The sequence below is a fragment of the Haliotis rufescens genome, unplaced genomic scaffold, assembly GCF_023055435.1.
Source record: "Haliotis rufescens isolate VD_foot unplaced genomic scaffold, xgHalRufe1.0.p SCAF_6, whole genome shotgun sequence".
Lineage (NCBI taxonomy): Eukaryota > Metazoa > Mollusca > Gastropoda > Lepetellida > Haliotidae > Haliotis > Haliotis rufescens.
This window is the reverse complement of record NW_025964334.1, coordinates 52,888,761-52,911,963: the sequence shown is the minus strand read 5'-3', so window position 1 is coordinate 52,911,963 and position 23,203 is coordinate 52,888,761.

Genomic DNA, 23,203 nt, shown 5'->3' with positions numbered 1-23,203 from the left:
ATGTATAAAGTTATCTTTATCCTGAGTGAGTGAGTGAGTGAGTTAATATTTAAAGTCACATCGGCAATATTTCAGCCATATAGTGACTATAACAAATTAGACAATACATCAATTGAGAATAGAAACCTGTCGACAAAGGACAGTAAAAGTACTAGATTATCACAGATGTCGGTTTAAAACTAGTGAGTGATCATAAAACTACAAATTCATATAATACAATACATTACAATACAAGGTAAAATTGGGCTATATATCACCAGCAACCAAAAGGTAGGTCACCATACCGGGGACCATGGGGACTTACAGTATCTTTGCTACCTGCATGGACCCCGGCAGGATTATCCTGATTGACTGATGTATTTTCAATCTTTATTCAGCACTGAAGAGGCCATGGGCATATAGTACGAAGCATTAAGTTAATGAATAATCAGCATTGATTTTCACTCCATAAACTGTCATAAAGTATTCATAAAGGGGTCATCTTAACTTGCAAAATGTTTGACATAGTCCTTTATAGAGCGAGGATTGGGCTGTTTTCCCACCCAAATGACTGATATTACAACATTAACATGGTTTAGAATGGTACAATGAATGGTAAAGCATGCAAATTACACTTAGACGCGATATTTCATAAGAAAATATCATATCTCCGTTGAAACATAAAACCAATATTTTTGAGTCTACATATTGATAATTATAAGACTTTATCACTGTATCCAATTCCAAAAATTTAGATATAAACTTTCGGACAGTTCAGTTCACTTACTAACTTTGGAGATTTTACGTGCGCTTTCCAACTGATGCGTATTTCGCACACGGGCCTGGCCAGGCCATTTAATGTGTTTCCGAAAGGGGCGAAAGTTGTGTTTGCAACCCAGGAGGGGGCTTTAGGGGTTGCTTATATAGAATTTTGGAATTTTGAGATTTGGAATAGATGCCAATGGGGTTTGGGGGGAGAACTAAGGGAGCCGGGTGTGGTGGTTGTTTGTTTGTTTATGTGATTGTGATTTTGTAGTTTATAGGGTTTTTAAATGCGATGTATTAGTTCTGTTTTGATTAAGAATACGCCTAAGGCCTTGAAGTTTTCTAGTTTATTTTGTAGGTTTAGTATAGATTCTAGAGTAAGAGCCTTATTTAGATTGAGGGTGGTTTGTAGTGTAGTTCGGTGTGTTAGGTAGTGTGTGCAGTGGATGAGTGTGTGTTTTAGGGGTTTCTAGTTGTTTGCAGTGTGGGCAGTTACCTGTAGTGTGTTTTTTAATTTTTTTGAGGTGGTTATTTAGGTTGGTGTGTCCTGTTTGGAGTTTAGTGATTACTCTGTCGATTGTTTTTGATGGATGGAGAATTTTTGGTTTGGTTAGAAGTTTTCTGAGTACTTTTTTGATTTGGAGATCGGATCTGAAGATCCGTCAGTGTAGCCCTTTTCACTCCACATTCTCAACATCGTCTCTATCAGAAGTGTTTGGCAACGACCGGGGGAGGAAATATCCTGGGGGAGATTTTATTTCGTAGGGTGGGGGCGAGTTTATTTCGAGAGGGGCGGCACTGTACCGGTATAAATTCGCCGGGGGGAGATTTTATTCTGGGGTAGAATATATTTCGTGACACCGGCACATAATTATAAAACATCCGCTGTTGTTAAAAATGCCAGCAACAATATTGATCATTCAAAAACTTCAGATCGTGTTTCAAAGGGTCACCGCGACCTTATCCAGATCTGTAATAGAGGACATGGATGTCTCTCCTCATCCTCATAGTAGCAAATGAAGTAAGTTGCCGCGAAATGGCAGAAATAGATCTTCTGTTCACCGACCCGTAACATGAATATTTCAAGTCCACGTATTCAGTGGAATTGCAGAGGTCTCAGGACAAATGTTAATGAGTTACATCTTTTAATACAAGATTTTACACCATCGGCAATCTCAAACTGACCGACACCTTTGATTTGCGTCAGTACAGTTCCTATCATTCATTTTCTCCACCAGGTGTTAAAGCTACTGAAGGATCTACTGTTTTGGTGAAGCAGGGAGTGATCAACAGTCCTGTTTCACTTCATGCTAATCTTCAAGCTGTTGCCGTACGACTAACTTTACACATAACCTTTACGCTGTGCTCTCTGTATATATCTTCTTCTGTGCTTTAGCTATCGGAGCTTCAATATCTATATGATCAACTCCCTAAGCCCTGTGTAATCATGGGGCATTTTAACGGTCATAATCCACTATGGGGAAGTGTTAACGTTAATCCGAAGGGAAAAGTACATGAAGATTTTATTTCCGATAACAATTTATGCATTTTCAATGATGGATCAAATACATATTTACATCCTGCTACTGGAACCTATTCCCCTTTAGATCTGTCACTAACAGATTCAAATCTATTAAAAGAATTTCCATGGTTGGTCCATGATGACGTGTGGAAGCGACCATTTTCCTTCAATATTTCGGCAAATAATCCATCTGATGTTCGACCTTCATCAAGGTGGAATTTTACCTGGGCCAACTGGCCTTCCTTTCAGGAAATCTGTACCGATCAATTAAAACCTGATGTGTTCAGCACTGTTACCAATAGTTGTTCCCATACCTAAACCTGGTATGGACCATACTGATGCATCTGATTATAGACCAATATCACTAACCAGCTGTGTATGCAAAACCATGGAGCGAATGGTAAATAATCGACGGGTTTGGTACTTGGAAACCAACAATCTCCTAAGTAATATACAATGTTGTTTCCGTCAAAATAGAAGTACCATTGACCATCTTGTTTGTTTAGTCACAAATGCAGTTGTAAATAATCAGCATGCATATTTTTCGATTGAGTAAAAGCGTATGATACCACATGGAAGCATGGTATTTTGAAAGATCTACATGATTTGGGGTTAAGAGGTCGTATGCCTCAATTTATATCCCAAATTTTAAGAGACCGACAATTTCAGGTTCGTGTGGGTTCCACCCTGTCTTACCATTACAATCAGGATCAGAGTGTCCCACAAGGCAGTATTTTGTCTGTAACTCTGTTTAGTATAAAGATTGATAGTGTGTCAAATGTTTTAAATGATTCCATTGATGGTTCACTTGTGTGGACGATTTTAATATTTCATGTCGTGGCTAAAATATGCATAGCATCGAAAGACAGTTGCAGCTATGTCTCAACAAAATCGAAAAATGGTGTCTTGAAAATGGTTTTAAGTTTTCAAAAGCTAAGACCATTTGTATTCATTTTCGTAAGAAATACAAGTGCTGCCGTCATTGGATCAAAAACAGTATCACCCGATTACCAGACCACAGCTCATTTTTTTACTGCTGAAGCCAAGGCAGTATTAACTGCTTTGGAATATATCCAAAAACAGTCATCTGTAAACAGTCATCATATTTTCAGATTCATTATCGTGTCTACAGTCAATAAAATCTAGCTGTTCGAGTCATCCATTCATTTTAGATATTTTAGAACTGTACACTGACCTTGCGACTGGCCAATACGACATCATCTTTTGCTGGTTGCCCAGACATGTTGGAATCACTATGGCTGATGCTGCAGCAAAGGCAGCTCTCAACAAATCTGGGACACCACTTCTGGTACCATACAGCAAATACAAACCTTTAATAAGATGCTATATCTAAAATCTAATGCAAAAGAAGTGGGACACTCAAGTGAAAACCAGAAAATAGCTCTATTTTCACTGCTGAGGCCAATGCTATCCTTACAGCCCTGTTATACATTCAGAAACAGTCTGCATATAAACAGTTTATCATCTTTTCTGATTCTCTATCTTGTCTTCGGGCACTGAAAAACGTCTCTTCTAATCATCCACTTATTTTAAACATTTTAGAACTTTATAATGATCTTTCAACTGGGCAATACAACATCGTCTTTTGTTGGTTGCCAAGTCATGTGGGCATAAGAGGCAACACAATGGCTGATACTGCAGCTAAAGCAGCTCTCAACAAATCTGGGGTACCATACAGCAAATACAAACCTTTAATAAGATGCTATATCTAAAATCTAATGCAAAAGAAGTGGGACACTCAAGTAGGTACTAATAAAATAATGCAATAAAACCAACTATCGGTTACACCTATTTGGGTAGTCCAGATTTGAAGATATCATGATGCGACGATTTCGTATTTGCCATTCGCGTCATACACATGCATATTTATTAAAAGGTGAAGATCCTCCATTCTGTTTCCCTTGTGATGAAAAAATCACAGTCAAGCATGTCCTGTATTGATTTTTCCACCACAAGGGATACTTATTATTTCCAGGTTTCATCCATCAAGGATTTTTTTTTATCAGAAAAGTACTCATTTAAGTCTTGGTTCTTTAAAAAAAATGATTTAATAGATAAATTTGGATAACATGTTTTGTAAAAAGTTTGTGATTTTAATTAGGTAAAATGATTATATAACTGTGATTGTTGGTGGCTGTACCATCAAATGGGGTTGAAGTAACGTGAAAAAATTGTCCCCCTGAGAGGGTACGTAAGTCATTTAAAGTATATTTCATTTTCCTGGATTTGAATTGTTGTTTTTTAATGCTTTGGCTTACACTCACCAACAATCACCAGTAGCCAGAGGGATGGTGTTAATCCAGCTGGGGTACCATGTAGGTAGCAGAAGTACCGTAAGTCCCCATGGTACCTAGTATGGTGACCTACCTTAGGTTATTGGTGATCTATAGCCCATTTTTACTTTGTGTTGTTAAGAATAATTCAAAATTTTATGATGACATGCTAGTTTTAAATCCACATCCTTGATAATCTAGTTTATTTACTGTCCTTCGTCGACAGGTTTTATAGTTCAGTTTTGTGTATCATTAATATATAACTTGATTTAGTCGCGATATGGCTGAAATATTGCCGATGTGACTTTAAACCATAACACACTTACACTTCAAAGCTTTCATTGACTTAACGGACTTTTCAAAGTATGCTTCAATGTTCGGCTACTTTTTCTTTTTAATTCGTGCATCTGCAACACTGTCGAGGAGAAAGTACCTGTAAGGTACCTGATACAAGGTATGATAAAGATTACGGGATCGGGTGGTCAGGCTCGGTGACTTGGTTGGTGCATATCATCGTATCCCAATTGCGTGGATCGATGCTCAAGATGTCAATCACTGGGTTGTCTGGTCCAGACTCGATTAAGTACAGATTGCCGTCATATAGCTGGAATATTGCTGAATGTGGCGTTAAACAACAAACAACCAAACAAAAGTAATTTTATAATACAATTGTTAATTGTGTTACATATCTTTGGACCCTTGAAGATCCGGGGTAGAATAGGTCTTCAGCAACTCATGCTTACTGCAAAAGGCGACTATGATTGTCGTAAGGGGAGACTAATGGGATCGGGTGGTCAGGCTCGCTGACTTTGTTGAAGCATGTCATCGATCCCAATCGCGTGGATCGTTGCTCATGATATTAATCACTGGATTGTCTGGTCCAGACTCGATTATTTACAGACAGCCGTCATATAGCTGGAATATTGCTGAGTGCGGCATTAACAACAAACTAACAAAATGAATGTCCGACTGTTTGACGAATGTCTTTCTATAGCCAGTCATTTATTCAACTGTTCACTTCAACAAACCAAACAAAATCCTACGATGACACGCCATCAGCCAAATGACCCATCCTTTGTCCGTCCGATCCATGTTTTCGCCCATTGCAACAAGCATAGGTTACTGAGGAGGTTTACAATATAACGTGTAATGAGGTGTCAATGTATTACCACATTAAACACAATGTAAAGTATTCTCCTGCTACAGCATTTTCTGTTCCATTATTTTAAGCCATCAGTAAAGGCTCATCCTGAATGAGGAAACGACCATGAAAAATATAAAGAAACTATGTAAAGTGCAAAATATTTTAATCAATATAACAAATGTGAACAAAACTTTGGAGGGGAGGATTCTGATACATTCTGTATACATTGTGTTGCAATGACTATTATCCCCTGGCTAAATGCGAACAAACCACAGAACAGGTCGAAAACGGCAAAGTTTGTAATCAAATTATACTTTCATAAAACATGTTTACGGGATGGACTTTCGAGTTGTAACATCACAAAATGTATACAGTTTTAGCAATCATCATAATCTGAAATACTAAACACAAACAAATCTATATATAACCTGTAATAAATTTACACAAAAAATGTACTAATTGTCCACTATTTGAAAAATAGAGGCAGGTAACTACGAAACCGTGTATTGTCAGGTGCTTGGTCAGAAGATATTTAAAGAAGAGTGAAAATACAATGAATAAAGTGTCTCAATACATGCATAATCATGAGAACATGTGTAAAGGCACTGTTGCTCACTAGGTAAAACCAAAGAGCCGAGTGTTATATGTAGAAAATTCTTCAGCCACAAATTCGAGAGACTGTACATGTTGAACCAATGGCTTTGTAATTTGGTCTGTTCATTGTGAGAGGAAAGTATTATTAATATCAACTGTAATTTCAATTTTATGTCAACAATCACTCTTGTAAAGTAGCATCGCATTTGGTGCAGCAGTAATGGGATCGAAATTATTCTATGTAACCTTAAAGAAATTTATAACCATATCTATTACATCCTGTATTAGCTGGATCACCGAATCTGAGACAATGGATAACGCGCCATGCCTTAAATTCACTTGCACCTTCTGCCCTGGTGGACTCAAATACAAATGGCAATTCTAGGACTCAGAAACTTCTCAATAAACAACATACATAAGTGAGTGAGTATAGTTTTACGCCCCTTTTAGCAATATTCCAGCAATATCACGGTGGGGACACCAGAAATGGTCTTCACACATTATACCCATGTCGGCAATCGAAACCGTGTCTTTTCGGCGTGACGGGCGAACGCTTAAACCACTAGGCTACCTGACCGCCCCTGTAAATGAATTTACCAACGTTGATAATATCAAGGTTTGGTCCGGTAGACTAGGCTACCCGACAGTCCTACATACGTAAGTAAATGGTTGATATAATGTAATATAGCGTTCGTTAAAACAATATTTTCTTCACATTATACTGAACCGCAAAAGAAACGTCACCATGGATAGATATATGAGAAACCGTAGTTGTCCAAACACTGTAAAAATACTTTGAGACATATTAAAAAGATGAAACTTAGCAAAATTGATCATCAAGGTTGCAGTTAAAGTGTCAAATGTTCTTAAAGTGAAACACAACACTAGTCTCTGAGAAAATGGCATCACAATCAGTATCTCGTGTGTCCGCCATGTGCATTGGTTGTTGGTTGGTTTGTTGTTTAACGCCACACTCGGCAATATTCCAGCTATATGACGGCGGTCTGTAAATAATCGAGTCTGGACCAGACAATCCAGTGACTGACATCATGAGCATCGATCTACGCAATTGGGATTGATGACATGCATCAACCAAGTCAGCGAGCCTGACCACTCGATCCCGTTAGTCGCCTTTTACGACAAGCATAGTCGCCTTTTACAGCAAGCATGGGTTGCTGAAGACCTATTCTACCCCGGAATCTTCACGGGTCTCCATGTGCATTGGTGACTGCCGTGCAACGTCGATACATGGAATGGATGACGCGGTTTAAGGCGGCCATAGGCACTTGAGCCCACACTCTGATGGGACTCAACCCCCCAAAATTGAAGAATCTGTACTTTATTAAGAAAGTGTTGTCCAAAATGGAACATTTGTTACAGAACTATATAATTACAAATTCCAGATAACAGCTTTTTTTCAGTCATATTAACAGGTGATCTGAAAATGGGGTTTAACGTTGCGTCCAAGATTATTGCACTTATTAAGCGACGTGTGTGTGTGTGTGTGTGTGTGTGTGTGTGTGTGTGTGTGTGTGTGTGTGTGTGTGTCTGCTTGTACTAGCCCGAATGATGCAGGTTTTATAGTGCTAGCCCACTGAGATACCATGCCGCAGTTTAACATAAATACCCCACTCAGGCTAGGTATACTGACTCCGAGCCTACCAGTCCTTGTTTCAGCCTCTTAATGCCGAGCGTCAGGCAGGGTACCAACAAGTACCATCTTTTGACGTCTTTTGGTACGACGTGTTCTGGACTGTCCGCTCTCTGGGCAGACGCTGTACTACTAGACCAAGGCGGTAATCTCCATATTATGAGCTCTAAATATATTCATAAATAGTCAAAAACAATTTTTTTGTTGCATTGTCTGATTCTTTCGAGTCATCAGGAAATCAAATATCCTCTGTATACATCAGCCCTCAGTTGAAAGCATACAGTTACAGAAAAAATGTTGCTACTAGCCAATACGACATAGTTTTATGTCCGTTACCTACGAGGGGCGTTCAATAAGTTTTGCAACTTGGGCATTTTCGTGTGTTTACACAAACAATGTAAACTTGTAGCAGGTGTGACACAACTCATAACATCAGGTTGACACGTGTCATAACAAGATACAAAAATAGGTTAGATGTGATGGCTTCGTTCACAATCATGGATTCTCTCAAACATGAACAACGCGCTGTAATAAAGTTCCCTGCCAAGGAGGAATGTAAAGCAAAAAAAGGATGCTCCTGACTATTCCACAGTTTGCCGTTGGTCTCTACAGTTTAGAAGGGGTAGGGAGTCAATAGACGATGACCCAAGGTCAGGGAGGCCTTCAGATGCCACCCAACCGGAAACCATTGCTGCTATAGAAAGAAGAATTTTGTCTGACAGACAAGTCAAAGTATCTGAACTTTCTAGGGAATTCCAAATATCAGTTGGAACTGTGGTAACCATTATTCATGAGCATCTTGGTATGTCCAAGATATCTGCAAGAAGGTTACCTAGAAACCTAAGAGCTGAAGCCATCACAAGAACTGAAAGTTGTCGAGACCTCCTCTATCTGTATACTGCTGATGAAGCTGGATTTCTTTCTCGTCTAGTGACAGGTGATGAAACATGGATCCACCACTGGAACCCAGAAACTAAATTGGAATCCATGCAATGGAAACACCCCAATTCTCCGCCTCCGAGGAAGTTTCACACTCAACCATCGCCTGCCAAGGTAATGTCTACCATATTTTGGGATGCGAGAGGCATATTACTGATTGTAGTTTTTGGTGGCATGTAATCAATCAATGGACAGTATAATGCTAATGGAATGAAAGAATTGCGAAAATCTATTCGCCAGAAACGCCGTGGGATGTTAACACGTGGTATTTTACTTTCACATGACAACGCTCCGGTTCACAAGTCGAGAATTGCACAGCCCACAATGTGTGAATGTGGATTCGAACAGTTAAATCACCCACCCTACAGCCCAGACTTAGCCGTCACTCGTGAAGAGCAACCTCCTCGTGGTGAGTGCTGGGTAACGCTAATAGCTCTTTCCCCGTGTGGAACCGGGGCAGAATATTTCCACAGCACCCCATTGCTGGTCGTAAAAGGCGACTGAATAGGGCAACCTGTTTGCCGTGGGTTGAGCCCCTGTATCGGTGGAGAAGGGATTCTGGTGGTTGAGGGCACTGGAGCCAGGAGTAGCGTTCCTTTTGCCCAACACACCACTTTGACCCTAACTTCACCTAGACGGGTGGTAGAATGGGCCCGGTTATATCAATCGGCTTGTCATGTCATGCCCTGGCATGGTTTCCACTATTTATTGTATTCCTTGTATTATAGACTTTCTTATTCCTTACAAATGCATGGCTATAACATTGCCTAGAGTCAAATGCCTGAAAGCGGGGGCTCATGGGCCAATCTGGCATAATTGACCTCCGGGTTCCATTTGTCTTGAGATAATTGTCATGGGCCGAACCAGCCGGACTATTATTCTGTTTGACATACATAGCTACCTGTGTCCTTATTGCTGGAGTATAGCATCACTGTAACCCTGGTGTTTGTAGTCGGCTTCCGCTACAGCATCGTTCTTGTTGACACTCCATGGTGGATGGGGAGCAGGGATGTTGAATCACCTTTCTATATCATGGCTACCCATCAATACACTGGTTCTCGTTAAAAAAATAAGAGAAGACATTTAGACTCTATTTCATCCTCAGATGATGTAAGTACATCACAATCAAATGTTGACTCCTGGCCCCGCTCCTGGTGGTCGATGGAGTTGATGGAGTGCCACTTAAAATCAACCCTTTTGTTGTGTCAAAAGCTCTCGAAGGCATTTGTGGAGACGTGAAGAATGTAACTCCGGAACGGATCCCTGCTTTTTGAATGTTCAACACGACAACAGGCTCAATCAATCTACTTAAGGCTCATCATTTTGGACCCACTGAAGTTGCTGTGTCTGCTCACAAGTCTCTGAACATGTAGAGATATAATTCGTGATCGTGCCAGATGTCTTTCTGACATGTCCGAAGAGGAAATTGCTGTAGAACTTCAATCTGAAGGAGTTACCTGTGTGAAAAGATTCACCAGGAAAGATCATGACAGAGTTTTGCACACTAACACCTATCTTCTTACATTTGCCCTTCCTAAAGTACCTTCTTCACTCAAAGCCGGTTACTTCAACATTGGAGTGGATGTTTATATACCTAATCCACTCCGCTGTTACAAGTGTCAGAAGTTTGGGCATAGGGCCAGGTCTTGTGACAAATCACCTGTGTGCTTCCGTTGTAGTAAATATCATGACAACACCGACTGCACAGAAGACATCAGTTGTGCGAACTGCCACGGTGAGCACTTCTCCTCTTCTAAATCCTGTCCAATCTATCAGAAACAATCACAGATTCTCAAAATAAAATATACCAATAACATTTCTTTTTCCGATGCAATTATGTTACTGCCAACTCAAACTCATACAACTCCTTCCTCATACTCCTACTCTACCCGCAAAGTAGACAGCGCATGTGAGACTGACATCTGATGGGTTTCAGAAAACAGACACTCTTGCCTTCAATTTCTGGTGACAGCAACGAATCTTCCACGTCTGCCACGCAGACTGAGATTCAGCCTGAGCAGGAGACTGTGTCTCGGACTGTGCCTCAGACTGTGCCTAACCTTCAACCTGAACTCGAGACAGTACAGACAGTTAACAAAACTAAACATCTGACCAACAGAGAAAGGAAGCAATTAAAGAAAAAAGAACTCAGGGCCCTCAAACACATAGAGGTGCCGTCCCCGTTGACAATCCCTGTAGAGGTTCATAACAGCTTTGAACCACTAGATATGGAAGTCATTCCATCTCCGCCAATTCCACGGAGAGGACCTTCCCCTCGATCTCGATCTCCAATTGAACCTCCATGAGCTGTTCTACTAACTTAATACAATGGAACTGTAGAGGACTTCGGAATAATTTAAATGACCTTCATCTATTAATTCAAGATTTAAAACCATCAGCATTTTGTCTTCAAGAAACTTTCCTCAAATCAAGGCAGGGCGTCATTCATAGTCCTTTTCCTCTAAATACTCCTCTTCGGGCTGTTGCAGTCCGTGTCACTTTGAATGTTGTATTTACATTGTATTTTTTATACATTCCACCATCATATTCTCTGCGACAGTCCGATCTTCAGGCACTTTATGACCAGCTCCCTAAACCCTGTGTTCTCATGGTAGATTTGAATGGCCATAACCCACTTTGGGGTAGTACTGACAGCAATACAAAGGGTAAATTACTTGAAGACTTTTTCTTAAATAATGATTTATGCATTTTTAATGAAGGTTCTGCCACATATCTACATCCCGCAACTGGTACTTACTCTTGTCTGGATTTATCAGTTGTTGATTCTAGCTTACTTATTGAATTTGAATGGTCAGTACACGATGACCTCTGTGGAAGTGACCATTTTCCAACCATTTTAAAATCTGTAACTCCATCTGATGTTCCTCCATCATCACGATGGAATTTTACTAAAGCCAAATGGCATTTATATGAAATCCTTTGTACAAACGAACTCAAACCTGAAGTTTTTATTGATGTTCCGGACACTATCCAACTTTTCTCTTATGAACTAAATAGAATAGCTGATGAATGTATTCCGAAGTCCTCCACAAATCCTCACATACGTAAGCCATGGTTTAACACTGAATGTAAACAAGCTAGGAAAGAACGGAAAAAGGCTGAAAAGTATTTCCGTTGCCATCCAATTGTACATGATCTAAATAAATTCAAAATGCTAAAACACGGCGCACTTTCAAACAAAACAAACGCCAATCTTGGCAAAATTATGTATCTAAGATAAATTCACGGACGCCTATGTCCAAGGTATGGAATATGATTCAGAAAATCAAAGGTAAGGGTACTAAATCAAGCATACTTCATCTTCAAGATGGGGATCAATTGTTAACTGATACATCCGATATTGCAAATAAACTTGGTGAAACTCTTCCAAAGCATTCTTCCTCGGCTAACTATGTTCCTAAATTTCAAAAATACCAAAAGCAGCAGGAAAAGAAAACTATAAATTTTAATTCAGATAACGGGGAAGATAACAATGAAGTTTTTTTCCATTCATGTGCTCCATACTGCCCTTGTACAAGCTCATGATACTGCTACAGGGTCTGATAATATACATTATCAACTCTTGAAACATTTACCGCAATCCTGTTTATAAACCCTTTTGATAATATTTGACTGGACGTCCTTCTTCATGGCGTGAGGCTATATACTGGACGTGATCATACTGATCCTTCAAATTATCGACCCATTTTATTGACTAGATGCGTTTGCAAAACCATGGAACGCATGGTCAATAATAGATTAACTTGGTACTTGGAATCAAATGATTTAATAACAAATATCCAATGTGGTTTCTGTAAAAATCGCAGTACCATTGACCATTTGGTTCGAATGGAATCATTTGTTAAGAATGCCGTTATAAACAAACAACATGCAGTGTCTATCTTTTTCGATCTAGAAAAAGCATATGACACTACCTGGAAGCACGGCATTTTAAAAGATTTACATGACTTTGGGTTGCTAGGCCGGTTGCCTCAATTTATATCCAACTTTTTATCAAACAGACAATTTCAAGTCCGTGTGGGCTCAACCCTGTCTGATCATTATAATCAGGATCAGGGTGTCCCACAAGGCAGTATGTTATCTGTTACATTGTTCAGCATAAAAATAAAAAGTCTTTCCAAAGTTTTAAACGATTCAATTGATGGATCACTTTTTGTGGATGATTTTAACATATCATGTCGTGGTAAAAACATGCGTACTATAGAAAGACAATTACAACTGTGTCTAAATAAGATAAATAAATGGTCGTTGGAAAATGGTTTTAAATTTTCAAAATCCAAAACAAATTGTATACATTTTTGTAGAAAATATAAACCTCATAAGGACCCTGATTTAATTTTAGATAGCACTCCAATTAAAGTTGTAAAAGAGGCTAAATTCCTGGGTATTATTTTTAATCACCATTAAACCTTTTTACCACACATCAAATATTTGAAAAATGAATGCCTGAAGGCTCTTGACCTTCTTCAACTGTACAGGGCACTTATCCGCTCTAAACTGGATTATGGCTCCATCATCTATGGTGGAGCCTGTAAAAGCAATTTAAAATTATTAGATAGTATTCATCATCAAGGCTTTGCCTTGGAGCCTTCAGAACATCCCCTATCAATAGTCTGTATGTAGAGACGGATGAGCCCTCACTAAAACAACGTTGAATAAAACTCTCATTGCAATACCTCACAATCCTACTAATCCTGCATATGATTGCGTTTTTAATCCTCTCTATGAGGATATGTACCATAAAAAGTCATCCCTTATTCCTCCACTTGGTCTACGAATCAAATCTGACATTTCTGCTGCCAAAATCAATCTTACAAATATAGCCCCAACTCAGCTTTTGTCCTCTCCCCCATGGCAGTTGGTACAGCCAGAGGTTGACCTGTCATTAAGTAAACTTAAGAAATCAGAAACCAACCAACTAATCTATCAACAAGAATTCAATGAATTGCGGACACATATAACACATTCCAATCTATATTTACAGACGGATCCAAGGATGGTGACGCGGTTGCTAGCGCCACCGTCGTTGGATCTAGGATTATGTCTTCACGACTACCCGATAATAGTTCTATTTTACAGCCGAATCCCATGCAATTTTAACAGCTCTAAAAAATATTGTTAACAAACTAGGCATAAGCAATTTATATTATTTTCAGACTCCCTCTCGATTATTAACCCGTGATTAGATCTTACATCCATGATCTAATGCAAAAGAAGTGGGACACTCAAGTTTGTATAAATAAACTACATGAAATATCGGTTATACCTACTTGGGTTGTCAGTCCAGATTTGATGAGGTCATTATGCGACGATGTCGTAATGGCCATTCAAGATATACTAATGACTATATATTGAAAGGTGAGGATCCTCCATTCTGTATCCCTTGTGATGAGGGAATCACAGTCAAGCATGACTGTATTGATTTTTCTATCACAAGGGATAAATATTTCAAAGTTTCATCGTTAAGGGATCTTTTTAACAAGATCAGCTCTCATTTAATCCTTAGTTTTTTAAAAGAAATATAACTTGTACATAAATTTTGATAAATGTGTTTTGTAATTAATAAATGATCTTTTAATATGGGTAGAATAAATTGAATAACTAAGATTGTCACTGGCTGTACCTCGAAGTAGTGTAAAAGGATTGTCCCCCTAAGATGGTACGTAAGTCCACGTCATTCACAGGATATTTATTACTACCACGTTTTTAAACGCAGAATTTATGTTCTTTTAATTCGGTTAAATTGACAATAATCGCCAACCACTGAAGGGATGGTGTTAATCCTGCTGGGGTCCATGCAGGTAGCAAAAGTACTGTAAGTCCCCATGGACCCTAGCGTGGTGATCTACCTTCAGTTGTTGGCGATCTATAGCCTGTTTTTATATTGTGTTTACATGCTCTCTAACTATTTTTTTTGTAAATTTGGGATATTCTAGTTATTATACTGCCTTTCGTCGGCAGAATTTTATACAGTTTAAACTATATTGTTAATGTCAAATTTTGTTTCGTCACGATATGGCTGAAATATTGCCGATGTGACGTTAAACTTCCACTCACTCACTCACTCACTCCCAGACTTAGCCCCCAGTGACTATATCCTGTTTCGGCAAATGAAATCTGCCCTACGTGGAAGACGCTTCGGCATTATCGCAGCCATATAGCGACTCTGATTTTAAGAGGTCATTCATGCTTGGTTGTAAAGATTTGTCTATACCAATGGATAAATATTTCAAAGCATCCCCAAACAAAGGACCTTTTTAACAATGTCAGCATTCTTTTAGTTTACCAAAAGTGGAATAAATGAATACATTGTGATAAATGCATTGTATATATTAACTTGTCACTATGTTTGAAAGAGGAATAATAGAGGTGAAATTTATGTTAATAGGTCACTGAAAATAGTGATATCAGCAGGTGATCTTCCAAATATTTTCAAACATATTTTCTGAATTGTGCAAATCAATTTTCTTAGACCACTGGATTTTAAAACCAAAAAGAAATAACCACATAATCAGTTATATACGATGACTATATTCTTCGAAATCGAAATCAAGGGGTTGAACGTTTATTGGAACCTGATGGCCAGAGCATCCTTTTCATCTTTTAAGCACAGTTACGGATGAGTTGATGGAATGAGGTAGAGGATGCAGTGTTTGATGATGGGACATCATACCAAGCCGAGCTGGAAAGCATGCATCGGTGGTTGTCAAACCCGTAATCTGCTGTAATACACAGGAAATCTGTTTCTGCTATGCACAAAGACATACATGCCTCTATCGAAGAGACGGAGTCCACGACCTTGTCGTTGTACCCAGCAAGATTTTTATTTTTGAATGTTGTGAATCCCGAACCATATGCAGAACAACCTGTGAATAAAGGTGTTATGTGAATCACACTGACACAGCAGAGAGCGATAGATCATTAGGTAAAGCGTAGTGCTTGGTTACTGAAACTATGAGGGTTCACGTATTTCAAAATAAGGTGTTTTCTGGTTTAAGTGAGGGAAAAAACCCTCCAAAACGAATGTCAAAACCTATCCTTTGAACTTTGCACAGGTATATTCTGGGTTTACTCTGAGTGAGGGAGCGTGTTAACGCCGCTTTTAACAGTATTCCAGTTATATCACGGCGTGTCAGCTTAATGTGGGAGGAAAGCCCGAAGTGATGCAGGTCTCAGACGTTTACCACTTCGGTGAAACCCACGAGCACGGATATGGTGCAGACAAACCAAGAAATATAATCGGGTCGAACCGGGATTTGAACCCAAAATGATAGATTTCTGGCGTGTCCAAGGGACGCAACTCTGCACAGCGAATCGCGGCACCTTAGACGACTGGGCCACCCATGCCCCCCATACGATGAATTACCTCTGTTGATACCTTATGAATGAGCAGTGAAAACATAGTATACTCTTCAAAAAAATCAACTTGACACTGACTTTCAAAATGTAATATAATGCGATTGTTTCAAAATAGGACACAGAAACCATAATTGAAACACTGAAGATCAATGTACACAATGTTCGAAACATTAATCGTGTCACCTAGACAGACACACGCACACGTTACAGTTAATGTCACAGGGGTACTGAAACGTTCATCCCGACGTCTGTAGACACGTGCGCGCCCATCAGCACGTGTGAGTAGGAAACGGGACTCGTCAGTAAACAATCCATTTCTCCACCTTGCACGTGCCCATCTAACCAACCCTCTGTTGGCACCAAAGCAGACGGTCCGCCAGATGACGTGGGGTCAATACATGACGTCGAACAGGTCTTCGTGCAAAAAGTCCAGCCTCCCTCAGTCTGTTGCGTACCGTTTGATCTGATATTCTGCGTACCCCAGGGATCTGTGTGGTTGTAGACGTGGCTGTGGTAGTAAGGTCTCGGGGGTGTCGCAGCCGGATGTATCGATCTTGTGCTTGGGTTGTCACCATTGGTCTTCCTGACCTTGGTCTGTCGTCAACTCTGTTGGTGTTGTTGTATCGGGTCCACAGTGCGGAGATTGTCTGTCTGGATACGCCAAAGTGCCTGGCCAGTTCTTGCTGAGTTGCTCCAGCTTGTAATCTCCCAATGGCGTTGTTCCGTTGAGCTGCATTCAGTCTTGGCATTCTCTCACCGCCTCTACTGCCGTTATAAGGACTGTACGAACAGCCGTTGATGTGGATTTTTATACCCATTCAGCAGGGGGGCCTGCATGCTTAAATGCAGGATCCTGTGCTGCACGTTTTATACAGGCGCTTGCGTTTGGATGAAGCTGTAAAATTGATCCCCAAACGCTACGCTTATGTGCTTTGCATGTGTTTTCGCGAATGATAGACACATCATCTTTCTGTTTGACTTATTTGGATCTCATTTAATGTTATTATTTTAGATATTTGGCAAAAAGTAGTTTTACATCTATGTCAAGTTTCTTTTTTTGAAGAGTATATTTTCTTGGAAACGCCATTTGTATTTCAGTGTAGGTCTGTTAAGTATATTGGACAATACCGTAAATTTACATTTGCATAAATGTCCTCTAAGATTGTTGACGTAATTATATCAATATAACTATTATTATGTTAAACAGGGTGGTATTTCCTTCTTATTTGTACAAAATACGATACTATGTGTCGATTAAGCAGGACACAAACCTACCTTTGTAAACACTAACATGTGTAATATTTTAATACCAATCAAATGGTCTGTATGTGATATGTTAAATAGAACATATTGTATTATTCATAATCATATATATATCAACCTAAGATGCAAAGATGATGATCGATTTTCAATGTAATCTGAAATAACGTTGGATGTTTCAGCGGGGGTTTTTAACAAAAAAAACGCAACCTACCTTGAACACAGTTGCCACGTGAGTACACGTGCATCATGTTACACACACACTGCCCATCATTACAAGTAGTCTCTGCACCAGTGCAATCTGAAGAGCTGACACAGGAGCCGAAACTGTTCTCTGAAACATACAAGTAGTCTAGTCTTTAAAAGGCATTTAGAAGTTATACACATAAGGAAGAGAATTTATGCATTTCAACTTCTTTATTATGGTTAACACAACGTTCCATTTGGGGGCCATTGCCAAATGCATATCTGTGATAATTTAGTCCTGGATACCATTTGTCCATAACTATTAGCGCTAATTACTGTAAAGAGTTGGTTTTCATGGTCTATTGCTAATAATCTATCAGCGCCAAGTTTCCACCTTTTGTTATTTTATTATTTTTGTTGTTCTTGCATGTACATATATATGCTCTCTGCCTCCTAGCATTCATGCACCTTATGAAGGAGTAAGTATATACTCCGAAACGTAGTGTTCCTCATACTAAAGAAGTTGACAGCCATAAATTCTTTACCTTATACAAGCAGTCATTTCTTTATTGAATTGGGCACTCGTGAAGAGAAACCTCCTCGTGGTGAGTGCTGGGTAACGCTAATAGCTCTTCACCCGTGTGGACTCGGGGTAGAATTTGTCCACAGCACCCCATTGCTGGTCGTTAAAGGCGACCGAATTGGGCAACCTGTTTGCCGTGGATTGCGCCCCCTGTGATGAGGAGAATGCAACCCTGAAGACTTTGTCTACTTGTTGGTCTCGATTTTTAGTGGTTTCTGCCACTGATGGTACGCCATTGAAGTTAAACCCATTTGCCATTTCTAAAGCACTTTATAGCAAAGTTGGAGATGTGCAAGATGTTAAAAAAACCCGTTCTGGTTTGCTGCTCGTTGAATGAAAAACTCCTAAGCAATCAACAACCCTACACGCTGCTACACATTTGATTTCTACTCCCGTTTTGATTGTGCTGCACAAGACTCTAAATTCAAGAAAAGGAATTATCAGAGATAGAGACCGCTGTCTCTCTGACATGTCCAGAATTGAAATAGCCGATGAACTGAAAGAGCAAGGAGTTACAAATGTCAGACGTTTCACCTACAAACGAGATGATGCAATCCTGAAATCAAACACTTATCTCCTGACTTTTTCTAAACCAACTCCTCCAAGAAATATTAAAGCTGGCTACTTTAACATCGAAGTGGATAAATATATTCCCAATCCACTTCGATGCTACAAATGCCAACAGTTTGGACATGGGGCACAATCATGCCACAATCACAAGATCTGCCATAAATGTGGAGAAAACGACCACAACACAGATGATAAATGTAGCAAAAACCCTCACTGTGCAAACTGTTCTGGAGACCATGTGGCTTCCTCGAAGTCCTGTCCCAAGTTTAAAATTCAGCTTCAGATTGTCAAATTAAAACACGAGAGAAACATAGCCTTCCCTGAAGCTAGGCGTTTGGTCATGTCTACAGTCTCTACCTCCACAGCTGTGTCATATTCAGCAGCTGTGACACGCACAACTTCCAAATCAGTTACCTCTGTTCACTGCCAGACAGATATTACTTGGGTTAACACCGATAACTTTTCCATGGTACAGTCAAGTTCTTATTCCCAAACAGAAGATACAATACCATCAACACCAGTGGCGTCAGCACCAAAACCATCACCTGTTGTGACAAATGCCAGCAAGAAAGTTGATTATTCTAGAAATTCGGATCGTGTACCGAAGGGTCACCGTGACCCTATACACATATATAATAATAATAATATATAATAATATAATCATATATAATATGTCCTTGGAGGACATGGATGTCTCTACTCATCCAAATGGGTGCAACAGAAGTAAGTCGCCACGAAATAGGAGGCGTAGATCTCCAGTTCATCCATTATGAATCCGCTGATTCAGTGGAATTGCAGAGGTCTCAGGACCAATTTTAATGAAGTACATTTATTAATTCAAGATTTTAACCCGTCGGCAATCTGTCTCCAATAGACATATCTCAAACAGACTATCAACTTTGATTTACGTCTGTTTAGTTCCTACCATTCTTTTTCACCACCAGGTGTTAAAGCTACTGGAGGATCGTCTGTTTTGGTGAGACAAGGTGTGATCCACAGCCCTGTGGCACTTCAAACCAATCTCCAAGCTGTCGCAGTACACCTGACTTTGCACATAACATTTACACTTTGCTCTCTATATATTATTAAGGCGATGTCGTATTGGCCATAGTACATATACAAATGAATATTTGTTAAAAGGCGAGGATCCTCCGTTTTGTATCCCTTGTGATGAAAGAATCACAGTCAAGCATGTTTTGCTTGACTGTATTGATTTTTCCATCACAAGGGATAAATATTTCAGTGTAAAAACAGTGAAGGACCTTTTAAGTAAAGTTCATTCTCATTTAATATTATGTTTTTTAAAGGAAATAGACCTTATTCATAAATTCTGATGTATTCACTGTATTTTAAAAATTGGTAGTGCGAAATTCATAACTTAGATTGTTAGTGGCTGTACCCTTGAGGGGGGTTGAAGTAGCGTAAAATTATTGTCCCCCTTAGAGGGTATGTAAGTCCCATATCTTTCAAATACTGTCCTTTGTGACAGATATTTAACTTTCAATTTGTTCTCGTCACTATATGGCTGAGATACTGCCGATGTGACGTTAAATTTTAACTCACTCACTCACCATATCTTTCGAATTATTTTTCTGCACACTAAGCTTTTAAACGTAGTATATTCGTTTTTTAATCTCAGGGTTAACTGGTACACTGTCGCCAGTGACTGAAGGGATGATATAAATCCTGCCGGGGTCCATTCAGGAAGCAAAAGTACTGTAAGTCCCCATGGTCCCCAGTATGGTGATCTCCCTTCAGTGACTGACAATCTCTAGCCCATTTTTATATTTTGTTGTTCATTACTGCTTTATGTTTTTTTAATATTCTCAACTAGTTTTAAATCAAGTCTGTGATAATCTAGTTATTCTACTGTCCATCGTTGACAGCTTTTTATTTAGTCAAAATATATGTCTCATCAATGTATAATTTCTCGTCACGATATGGCTGAAATACTGCCCATGTGACGTTAAATAATAACTTACTAACTAAGCTTAAACATATGCTTATGATAATGAATCGTACAACTGATTCTGGGGACACGTTTGGATTTAAATGACATAAAGTGGTGTTTAATCAACTATGAACTACCTCAAAATCTACTGCAGAATGAGTTCATCTCCTTGTAATTAATAAAGTGGCAGGGTCTGGGTTTCATGAATAGGTTCCTGGTGTGAATCAAGGAATCGCCTGTGATCGCTGTGAACAATAAAAGCCTTAACCAGACCTTTGATGTTAAAACCTTGATCAGCAAAATGTCTTTTCATGAAATTTATATCAAATGTACATGGCCTTAGGTACCTAATCTGTAATTAACAGTGCTATGTAGACTGTCATCTTTCTTTTCCTTTCTTTGCACAGATACAGATCTGAATTCTAACTCTGGCTGATAATATTGGTGAAGATATTCATTTATCATTGCATTGATGAAAGTACGAGAAAGAGGCCATCTATGAAACAATGAGGTTCAAACGTCTTTCATTTATATATCGTTGTACAAAAATAAAATACAACTACTTTTCAAAACGTTCTGTCCCAAAAATTGTCAAATATTTGAGAATCCGAATAACTTGCTAATATGAATCTGATATATTGCTAACTGTGTAATCGAATCAGATTTGATTCATTTGCTAACCCCATAATATGTTATCGTCGCTACGTGTTCGGAAGGATGTTTGTTCAATTCCAAATGATGAACCGATAGGTGATTAATATTTCAATATTTTGAAAAATGTATCCTTCACATGTATCTTTGCTGAGCCAATGAACGGAGTGAAGCTTCAGCAGGGTTGTCTTTCAGACCACCGTCGTATGGCAGGAGTAATGCTGTGTGACGTCAGCACTCACGAAGAGCATCCTCCACGCGGTGAATGCTGGCCCCAGTGTCAGTAAAGAAGCTAGTCTGGTGCTTGAGGGCCCTTGTTCCAGGATTAACGTTGCTTTGCCCAATATACAGCTTCACCTGGACGGGTGGTAGAGTGGGCCCGGTTCTTACAATCGGGTGGTCACGCCATGCGCTGTACAATATATTTTATTTGCACAATTTTGATAATTTAAATTTGTATTTTGGTGGAAATGGTCAAGTTATTTCACTAAACTTCACATAAACAAATATGTTTAATTTGCCTAGAGTCCTTTTCCAAGAAGGAAGTGCCCCTTTCTCCAAATAGGTTGATTAATTAATTTTCAAATAATTCTTCTGCTTGAATATACCATCTCAGTGTTCTTTGTGCTGGCAGTTGGAGATCCATGGTATTTAGCATCATCTTAATGACGCCCTGTCGTGTTCGGGAGTTGCGTAACAAATTGAATTGTGCATGCGTGTGACGTCACTGTCCGCTCTCCCATTCGTGTTTTCTTGAAACCACACCCGCCATGGTTTATGTCAACATGACCGACCAATCGGATTAACCGGATTAACGCTTAAAAAGGAAAGAAATTATGGCTAACCCATGCCCAAAGCAAGCTAACCCTAAGGACTGAAAACGGGGGTTGGATTATAAAGACGTGTAAGTTTCCCTAAGACCGAAAAGGGCTGTTGGATCGTAAAGACGTGTCAGTTTCCCTAAGACCGAAAACGAGTGTTGGATCGTGAAGCGAGAGTCACCGGAGCGTGAGGCACGGTAACGGTATAGCGAGACAGCGGTAGCACTATAGCGCGGTAATAAAGTGGATGGTTGCATTCTTGCCGGGAGCTGGGGTGAGGAGCCAAACACACAATCAACATGGCACTAACCAACTGTGACAAACAGATTCCAAACTATAAAACGAATTTACATGGTCGGTTGATGATGACTTGTGTGGAAGCGACCATTTTCCTTTAATTCTAACAACAATTAATCCATCTGTTGTTCCACCCTCATCAAGGTTGAACTTTATTTAGGCCAACTGGCCTTCCCTTCAGGAACTCTCTACTGGTTGAAGCCTGATGTGTTCACTGATGTAACGGATCCTTTCTTTTAGGAGTTCTGTTCTGATAGATTAACACCTGATATGTTCAGAAACGTTACCGATCCTATTCAGCTGTTTTCAGATATTTTAAATGAAACTGCCGATATAAGAATCCATATGTCCTCTGAAAATCCACACATTCGATAACCATGGTATGATAATGAGCACAGAAAAAAAGGCAGAGACATATACTCACACGCAAAAGAAACGCAAGTGGTTTGAAGCAAATAGGTAACAAACACGGAACCATAAATTGATACGAGTTTTAGCATGTAGTATGTCCAAGATGTTGCCCGTCATTTCAATGTTAACATAACCACAATTTGCCGTCTCCTGCATCGATACAATGCTACACAGACCACAGATGACCTTCCTCTGAGCGGTCGTC